Source organism: Beta vulgaris, chromosome 5 (assembly GCF_026745355.1).
Source record: "Beta vulgaris subsp. vulgaris cultivar EL10 chromosome 5, EL10.2, whole genome shotgun sequence".
NCBI lineage: Eukaryota > Viridiplantae > Streptophyta > Magnoliopsida > Caryophyllales > Amaranthaceae > Beta > Beta vulgaris.
In genome coordinates, this window is record NC_079206.1 from 41,719,625 (window position 1) to 41,729,934 (window position 10,310).

General features: G+C 33.1%; 1 long non-coding RNA gene across 1 annotated transcript; it reads right to left on the minus strand.

Annotated features, from left to right (window-relative positions):
* Positions 1-370: 370 nt before the first annotated feature.
* On the minus strand, positions 371-2,034 carry LOC130591512 (uncharacterized). Its single transcript, XR_008969266.1, has 2 exons — positions 1,615-2,034; positions 371-552 (listed from the first exon to the last, which is right to left on the minus strand). It is a non-coding gene; the product is annotated as an uncharacterized LOC130591512 (long non-coding RNA).
* Positions 2,035-10,310: the final 8,276 nt, after the last annotated feature.

Below are 10,310 nucleotides of genomic sequence, written 5' to 3' on the forward strand. Positions count from 1 at the left end.
CATTTTAGAGGGGGTTAGGCGGCGTTTGCGGGGGAAGGGGAGGGGATGGGGTTGGGCGGCGTTTGCGGGGGAAGGGGGTTGGGCAACGTTTGTGGGGGGAAGAGGAGAGGAGGGGAGGGTGTTGGGCGGCGTTTGCGAGGGAAGAGGAGGGGAGGGGGGTTGTGCGGCGATTGCAGGGGAAGGGGAGGGCAGGGGGCTGCGGGGGTAGGGAAAGGGCGAGGGGGTACTGGGTGTGGTAGAGGGAAGAGGTGTAACACCCCAAAACTTTGGTTCTAAAACTTTATAAAATATTCACTTTTCATTAAAATATCTGACCAAACCTTTAGGGTGTTACCGCCGCATCTATTGTTCAAAATAAATGCAAGGCTAATTATTAGAAATAAAAATTTTACTCACAAACCAAAGTATCAAAATAAACCAAACTAAGTTGTCTACTTTATACCAAAACAAAACTAAACAATCTCAAATGGCAGTACTGTAGTGTTTATTAAACTAGGTGAACTTAAAAACTATAAATTCACTCATTCCTGCAACGTAGTCCCTTTCACCAACCTGCACAATATAAATAGGAAAAGAGCAAAGAAAAACAAAAACACAAAAATTAGCGAAAGCTAAGTAATTACAACTCCATCCCGTAAAATAATAATAATAATAGTTATATTTAAAAATAATTTTTATAACATACATACAAATATAATACAATACAGACAAACAGACATGTATAACGTAATACAAACAAGTATATAACACACTTAATCAATTTGAATACTCCAAGTTTATATGATTCACACAACATCAAATTTAATTATTAGAGGGGAATTGAACGTCAGTAGGCCGGGACTAATCCCAGTAACCACCTACTTCAACATGGGTCGTCACCCAATAAATTAAGAGCAATGGCCAATATCGTTTTGCAGAGCGTCCCTAGTGTGCACACCCCTCACTAATCTAATGGTATCCGCAATGCGCACCAATAGTATTAGGAGGAAGACAATAAAGAGTTGTAACAGAATAAAATCAAGTACTGTTCATCACCTATGGAGGATCCAAGTCCACAGGATTATTCCCTCAATATTATTTCCACTTTACGTGATTAATATATTTTAATAGTTATGGCACATCAAAAAATCACATTAACATTAACATGAACGTCTTTAGTTCAAATAATATTTTCACAACTTAGCCACTTAATAAAATTATAATAATCAACGTCCATAATTCATAGTAACCAATATATCCATCATTAGAGCCTCATAAAGTCACAATATATATCAACTTATACAGTTCGAAACATCATTAACTCACTAATTTTACCCATTAAGTTACATTACCAACGTTAATATAATTTTCTTAAACATGGTGATTACATATGTACACTACATTCCAAAAGTAATAACAATACACTTGTAGATACATATGTATATTATACGTAAGAATAATAGGTACTATAAATATAATAATAATAATAATAATTTTAGTCATAACACATACTAATACTATTTATGCCACATATATACATCTAATATAAACATAGAATCATATAATCACATGTATTAAACATAGTACATACAATTCCTAACGGGATTCTAGTTGTTGATGGACATTGTGAATTACCTCAAACGCTTCCCAGATATAGCAATATCAACTAAAATTCGCCTCCTACGAAGTTTCCGTCTACAACAAATAATATTACCTAAAGTTAGTCAATTAATATAATATCCCGAAAAATAATTAACCAAAGTTTACAAAACTAATAATAAACAATTTTGAAAACAAAAGAAGGAAGAAAATTTTAAAAAAAGTTTACCAAAAAAAAAACCGTGAATCTGCCAAAGGAATTTACCCAACAAAAATCACAATTTTGCATAATGAGTGACAGCAAAGTCACAACTCACGTGACTTGCTGCACTATTATAGCATCCTCTTTTTTCTTTTTCTTTTTTTGTTTCTCTTTTTAAAACCAATAGTTGAATTTCATAAGGAACTAAAGTTCCATTTTTTTTTCTATATAGCTACTGCACGCATCAGACAAAAAAACCAGAAGGAAGAGAGGAAAGAAGAAGAAAGAAGAAAGAAGAAAGAAGAAGAAGGGAGAAGAAGACTGACGCCGGATTCCGGCCAAGTCATCGGGTTTTGAAAGTTTTTTTTTTCTGTTGAAACCTTCGAAACACAACAATGGTGATTTTAGATCTGAAATTTAGAACTTACCAAAAAGATGAAGAAAGTGAATTACGTGAGAATTTTTTTGGGTGTATGGGGATATATATATATGTATGTAAATTTAGGGTTTCACTAAAAGATAAGTATTTAAAAAAAAAATTTCAGAATTTTCTTTTCTCTCCATCTTTCTATTTTGAACGAAAAAAAAATCTGATTTTTTAAAAAAATCTGATTTCGAAATTTTTTTTTTTTCTAAAAGATAAAAATCTGATTTAATAAATAAAAACAGTTTCATAAAAAAAATCTGATTTATTATGATTTTACTTTATTTTTCAGAATAAAATCTTATTATAACAAAATAAATTTTATAAAATAGTTACAAAAATTTGGGATATTACAAGAGGTGGGGTGGGAGGGGTGGTGGGTGGGTGGTGGGGGAAGAGGTGGGGTGGTGGGTTAGGGTTAGTTAAATTAGGTTGACTTAGGGCAAACTTGTAAATAAACACTAATGGAGACTAACGTCCGTCAACTTTTGGGGTATCTAGTGAATTTTGTTAAAAGTCATGGGTATATGGTGAATTTTGAAAAAAGTTGGGGTATTTGGTGAATAAATTTTTTGTCAGAGGTATTTGGTGAAAAAACCGTTACTTTTTTGTCGGAGTTGACTCGAATTTTTTCCTTCGGATCAGAGCGGACTAGGGTCGGATCCGGACTGGATTGCCATCCCTAGAGAGGAAGTGAAAGAAAAAAATACTCTTAAATCATTGCTTTCCTTTCCTTCCAAAATCGGAGGAATTTGATACAAAATAAAGCTAACAAGCTTTTTACCTATGTTTTCTTCATTTCCTTCCTTTCCTTTTCTTTACCAATGACAACCAAATATGTGATTCCTCTTAAATCCACCAATTATACCAAACATTGAAAACTACAACTACCTTCTTTTCTCTTCTTTTCCTTTCTTTTCCTTTCTCTTCCTTTCTTTTCCCTTTCTTTACTAAAAAAAATACCAAACAAACTGTAAGGCTATGTTTAGTTTACCTAAAATTTTCTGATCTGAACTTATTTGAAATGATCTGGATTTATTTTTTCTGATCTGAACTTATTTTTTCTAATCTGAACTTATTTTTTCTGATCTGATCTAATCTGAATTACAAGATCTTATCTTTTATAAAATATATTATTATTATATTATTATTACTTTGTAATTCATTATTATGCAATACATTATGAGATCTTTTTTATAGTATTACTATTATTATCATTTTATTTCTATCACAACTTTTACACAATTTTTATAAATAATAATAATTATTATTATCATTATAATAATAACAACAAAAATAATTATAATCATAATAATAATAATAATAATTAAAAATAATTCTATAACCCAAGTCATTAATCTATAAGAGCACTTCTAAAATGTTTCATACTTTCCCTTAAAAAAATGTTTCATACTTGAGAAGTCGCAGACTCAACTCATTTTTTTTCATATATAATAAAATAAGATATACAAACAACTATGAAACTTCACACATCTCTTCGTACTACAATTGAAAGATGTTTTGGAACCCTTAAAAAGAGATGGAAAATATTGTCAAACATGCCAAGCATGGATGTCCCATATCAATTGGCTATTATGGTTTCTGAATTCACACTCCAAAATTTCATCCGATTGTATGAGTTGGATATACCGATTTCAAGAACCGTAAATATCGCACCAAGTAGAGTAGATTGTGATATGTTCAATGACTTGCACAAGAAAGAAATGGATAGGGTGAACCTTTAAATAGCTAGAGAGATTTGGAATTCGGTAGGAAGAGGTATACCGGAACTAAATTTATAATTAGTATCTCGCACTTAGCTTATTTTGAAATGTAATTCGAACTTAGTAGTCTTGTTGTCATGAATTTGAGCTATTGTATTTTATATATTTCTTATTTTTGCGACAATCTTGTATTCTTAACACGTGTCTTTTAATTTTCTATTATTTAATAACAACAAAATAACTTAAAATAATCATAACAATGACATTTATAATGATAACAACGAGATTAATAATAATTACCAATATTAATATAATTAATAAGTACAACAGTAACAATAATAATCCTTGTGAACAAATGTACTAGTAAATAACAGTACTAATAGTAATAATGAGTTTTTAAATGTAAGCATGATCTGAACTGATCTGAATTTCTTTTTTCTGATCTGATCTAAAATAAGCAAAAATAAGGTGAAATGAACATAGCCTAAGTCCCTATTTTACCCAAGTTAGTATATATTAGGCATGTTCAATGGGCGAGCCCGGATCGGGTCAGGTCATGTTGTATGCGGGTTGGATCGGGTCTGAAGTCATTACTAGCGGGTCGGGTCAAGGGCTAGACTGACCCGGCCCGACCCTGACCCTATTTTAAAAAATAAAAAAACTCCTCATACTTGTCGCACTTTGTCAAAATGCATGATGTAGTTCGCGACGTTGCACTACGGATAGCCAAAAAGAAATATGGCGCCTTTATTGTGGTAAACTCCTTTAAAGAGTTGAAGAAGAGAGGAGAAAGAGAAATGTGAAAGCTACCGCGTGACCTTATTTTGACAAAAATGAGTATGATAGGTTAGACCCGCATAAACCCCAAGTGACCCTTTTTTTTTACCCGACCCGCTAATGTCTTATTAGGGTCAGACCCTATACGACCCGGCCCTATTCTAATTGGGTTGGGTCATGACCCTATAATATAGGGTCGGGTCAAGGACCTTTTTTAGGGATCATTTCCAATAAGAACTTGGTCAGTTGCATCATTTCCAATAAGCAAAGGGACATAAACTGGCACATTTCAAGGAAGTTTTATAACAAATGATATTGTCCAACACTTGTAAGGAAATCACCAGCATCCTCTGTATAAATAAAATTGTGTCATCCTCATTTACCCTGCACATATATTAAGAATTGACAAGCATAGAAGACCAGAATTCCTTATATTAAAAAATTGATTCATAGTTTGATATTATAACACAATTTTGAAAAGTAGATGTTGCAATAAAGTAGAGTAACACATAGTTAGAATTTGATATTATACTTTCATCTCATCACAAATGTATCTCATAAACATATAAGTCAAATCAAAATAAACCTAAAATCCTAATACACTTTAATTACAAGTATTTAGACAAACAATGTCCTAATTTCCAGAGAACAATATACAAAGGGGAAAGAGAGCCATTAACAAAAACATAATTTGCACGGTCTGAGCAAGAAAACAAGGCGATCATTTTCTCCCATGAGCATCTCTCTCTACCGCGAAACAAAAAAAAATCCAAAAACTAAAATAAACACGGGAGAGAAAGAGAGAGAGAGAGGGGGGGGGGAGAGCTTGTGTATGTGTGTGTGTGTGTCTGAAGAGAGACCAATGGCTGTCAGAGGGAGTGTGAAAGTGATGCGTATGAGAGCATCAAGTTCGAAAACGTAGGTCACTGTTGACCAGACAGTGCCAACCACTGAGCGAGACTGTGCCAGAGTCCTAGTTCTGTTAGGATTCGTACGTAGTGTTCTAGTTCTGTTAGGAGACTATGTAATTTAATTGTTTAGTAGGCGTTTAATTTAAGTTGTGTGAGTGATAAAGGAATCCTATTATATGTAGGAGTCTAATTCCTTATCATTGATTCTAATTAGGAGTTTTATTTTAAACAATATCTTTAAGATAGGCGTGAATTAGAGATAAGTTTAGGTTGTTATTTATCTTTTAAGCTTTACTAGATAAGCTAGGAATCTTGTACTATATAAACAAGAATTTCGGCCATAATAATAGGGAGGATTTTGATGATTAAAGAAAGTGCGTAATTGCATGTGTTGAGCGTAAGCTAACAATTGGTTTCCGAGTAGTAAACCAAAACAAACAACCGAGACTTGTTTGTCTATGCTCTTAACCGCGACTTAAGAGTAATATCCTTTAAGTTTCATAGCTAGTTCATTCGTAAATCACAAAACATAAAAAGAGTTCGAAAGAACCAACAAAAATCGCATCAGAAAGAGACTAAAAACTAAAAGAGACAGAAATGAACACAAGTGTGGTTTTGAGGGAAGGAGTTGACCTGCCTATTCCTATTCTGACCCGGAAGCACATGTCATTCAATAGGGAGATTCTGAAATTGCGGAGGCTTGGTTCGATCAAGCTATTAAGTATTAGAAACAGGCTACAATGCTTACTCTTGGGAATTAATGATAAAACAGATCTGGTATTCATTAATAGATTGTACCGCAGTTGTAGCGTTAGCAAGCACGCACTTTATGCAGGAAAACAAAGATGGATTAGAAGAAAGAAAAAGATGAATGTTGATGAAGAAACATTAGGAAAATATTGGAAATAAATTAAAAATTATTACAGAGTTCATACATTATTATACCTAGAAAATATGAACAAAACTTCAAAGAAAGCAAAACAAAAGTACATTGACATCGGTGGGCTGAAAGTAGATGAAGAGATGGTAACCAGAAAATTTCTCCAAAATCCGGATTTGAAGTAACACTTTCAAACCAAATCCATTTTTCAGCTGGCAAAAAAGGAGAAAGAAGAGGAGAGAGAAGAGGGAGACAACGAGAAAGAAAGAGTGAGGAGATAGGATATAGAGAAAGCGAGAAGAGAACTCTTAGTGATTCAATAGTCTACGCTATCTTTACTTGTACGATATTTTCTTTTAATTCTTTGTTGGGATTACTTCTATGTTTGCTAGGCCTTTAAGGAATGCTTGTTGAGATTTATGTGTGTGTAGACCCTTGGGTGTGACCTTAGAGTCATTATCATGTTTCTGTTGTTTTGTGTTCACGAGAAAACATGACTATCAAGGTAATGGTTAATCAAATCAAGACTTCACAAGTTCACACCGGTCGCTTTGTTTAAAAAGTGTTGTTTGACTAAATTGTCGTCTTTTGTCATAAAGCTTCCCCCCCCCTTTTCAAATTGTGCTTCTCAAACCCGCTTTCTCGACTCGGGCCCAGTTGTGCCAACTAAGATTCCACTCATCGCGCCCAATTTCTGATCGTTACTGATTGGTTCATTTTATTGATTATTTTTACCCCTATATTATAGTCATTTGAATATATATTACATTTATATATGAGTTTTTAATATGACTTTTACTAGTTCACGTTAATTTCTTGTATTTATTATATACATCTTATATTGGGCTTAATTAGTGTTTATTTATTTTATTATAGGTATTTGGCCCCAAGAAATATAGTCGATCTCAAGAACTTATATACAAGCCAGTAAGCCAAGAGTCGTCCTGAGCAAATACGAGGAGAAGAAATACGAGCCTAAGTCGACTACTATTTACACAAGGCGGCAAGATAAGCAAGCGGAAAGATTACTCTGTACTACTTAAAAGCTAGTCCCTTCTACAAGAAATACTCTCACAAGATCAAGAGAGAAAGGATACTAGCAGCATTTACAGAGTATTGGAAATAAAGATTTTTGATTCTCTCCTAAGCTATTCCATTGTTATTAGGGATATAAACCCCTATCATTCTCATTGGGAAGACTTATGCTGCTTTGCAGCCACCACAGACGCACAATAATAATTAGGTTTAGCTCTGTAGGTTATTCAGCCCTTTTCTTCATACGACATTGGCCGTATTGTTGGTGACAGCAACAATCTTGCCTAATCTGATTTCCTTGCCTTGCTTACTTTTGTTTCAAGATTACTGGTAATTTCGTTCCTTTTAATTAGTTAAATTCTCAGTTTTTTTTCTTTTAATTTTATCGTTCAAAATTACATAGATCTAGTTAAGTTTATTTGCGATAATTTCCAACTCGATTGCAAGTGTTCTTGTAATCCGTTTAGGAATTTAGTTTTGCATTCTTATGATTTGTCTTTTGTTAGTAGTTGGTGATAATTTGTTATGAGATTTAATTTGCAATTTGATCATTGGCATCTAATTTCGACATTGTCGACATCTTCATACTGTTGCTTCAACAAATTCATACAGCACACACAGTATTGCTTATTGTCAACTTTAGTGCCTTTACTTTATTCATTACTTCTTTATTTACACTTTGCAGTAGTTGAATTCCTATTCAATTAGTGGTTTACTTCTTAGGTTTTATAATTTAAGTTTGCCTGCTATTTTCTATTTATAAATTGCTAATTGTCACAGTGGTATAGTGAACATTAAAGATTCTTGTTATTAGTTATAATTTTCAGTCTTAGTGTAATAATTATTCAATTTATCGGCTTAATATAATCGAGTAAGTAATACGATTTAATAACAACATCCTTGTGGGTTCGACTCGTATTTGCTAGTGATACTATATTGTACACCGTGCACTTGCGGTATTAGTTTTTATTCATACAAGATTTTGGCGCCGTTGTCGGGGATGTTGAATATTAAGTTTTGTTACTCACTTGATTTTATTTACTCTTTTAGTTTCATGTCTAGTCATTCTATGTTCGTTTGTCAACTTTTTATTAGTTGTAGTTGCAGTTAGTATGCTTTAGTAGTGTTAAACGTCATGGTTACATGATGTAGTTTAGTTTTTTATTTCCTTTAATAGATATTTAGTTGATTATATTGCCAAGTATTATTTTTCTTTATTAGTTAGTTTATCTTAGTAGGCTGTGCTTACTTTTTACCAAAATTATTATTATTATTTTTTGATAGGGGTTTGATAATGTCATTAAGTTTTTTTCCCCAAGATGATGGTGAGGTGTTTTGGAGATATTTTGAAAGACTTAGAAATATCATTGTTCATGGTGGTCATAAGATAGAAAAATGGGAAATAATTCAACTAATATATGAGGGCCTTAATGGTGAATATAGAGCCACGGTAGAGTCAATGTGTGAAGGGGGATTTTTGTCAAAGACCTTAGAGGAAGGTTGGGCATTCTTGGAGTGGCTAGCACTAGAAACATATGAGTGGGAACATGCTATGAACAATGGAATTTTAGCTAATTCTTTAACTTTTTGTTCATATTGTCATGCTTCCAATCATAACGTTAATGTTTGCCCTTACTATTACTCTAGCCCATATAATGCTAATTATCACACATACCCTTATTCCAATGGGGAATATAATCACCCTGACTCTTTAATGAATAATCAATTCAGTAGTAACAATATGGATGAGAGGCGAAAATCTATTGAGAATTCGATTCAGGAACTTGCTAAAAATATAGAGATATTGAAAGAAGTAATGAATAATGAAAATGAAGACAAAAGAGCTAGTGAATTTGACAAATGTGATGTGAATAATGAGCCTAGTTTTTTTCTTTCACCTTATTCGTCTGATCACCAAGTAGAGCCTGCACTGAATAATGAACCTAAAGTTTATTCTAATTATGAGGAGACATGTTTAATGGAGCATATGGAAGAAACCACTGAGCTAGACCAAGTTAATTCATTTGTTTTGGTGGATTCTCAGATGAATGAAACTTTAGACATGGATGATACTTGTGTTGAGGTAAATGATGATTTTCCTTCTGTTATTACACAAACTAATGAGAACTATGTTGATAATATCTATACTCCAGTTATTAGTTTAGAGAATAATGAGGACTCATTGGTGAATGATACATTAGAGATACATACTAGTGTTGAGGTAATAGATGATTACTCTGCTAATGTTGATAAACAGATTGAGGAGGGCTATATTGAGGGCATCTGTACCTTCTGTGTAACTCTAGAGGATAATGAGGGTACTGTTAGTGATACTTTAGAAGAAATTAATGATCAGCAGATTGTATTGGTTGACCCTGAGCATAATTTTTTGAGTTGTACAGATGATGATTTGGGTGAATCTTTAAATTTTAAGATAGACCTGGGTGCAAGAGCTTGTGACTTAGATTATATAAACCCAATTTCAACTCTCAATACTACCGAGTTAGTTCTTGCTCCTTGGACTTTAATTATTCCTCAACCTAATTTTTACCCCTTTCATTATCTCATTAAGCCTTTTGAGTATTATATGTTCAAACCTGATATGATTGAACTTCTACAGCAAAAAGTTAGTCCAAAACATGAACCTGAACATAGATTACAGCAAAGACTAAGTTATGATACTAATGAATATATATGTGTAAGTCCTAGGATTTCTACAGGCCCTGCTGTACATAATTTTTCTTTCCCATATGACTGTCTGGTGGTAATTAGAGCAATT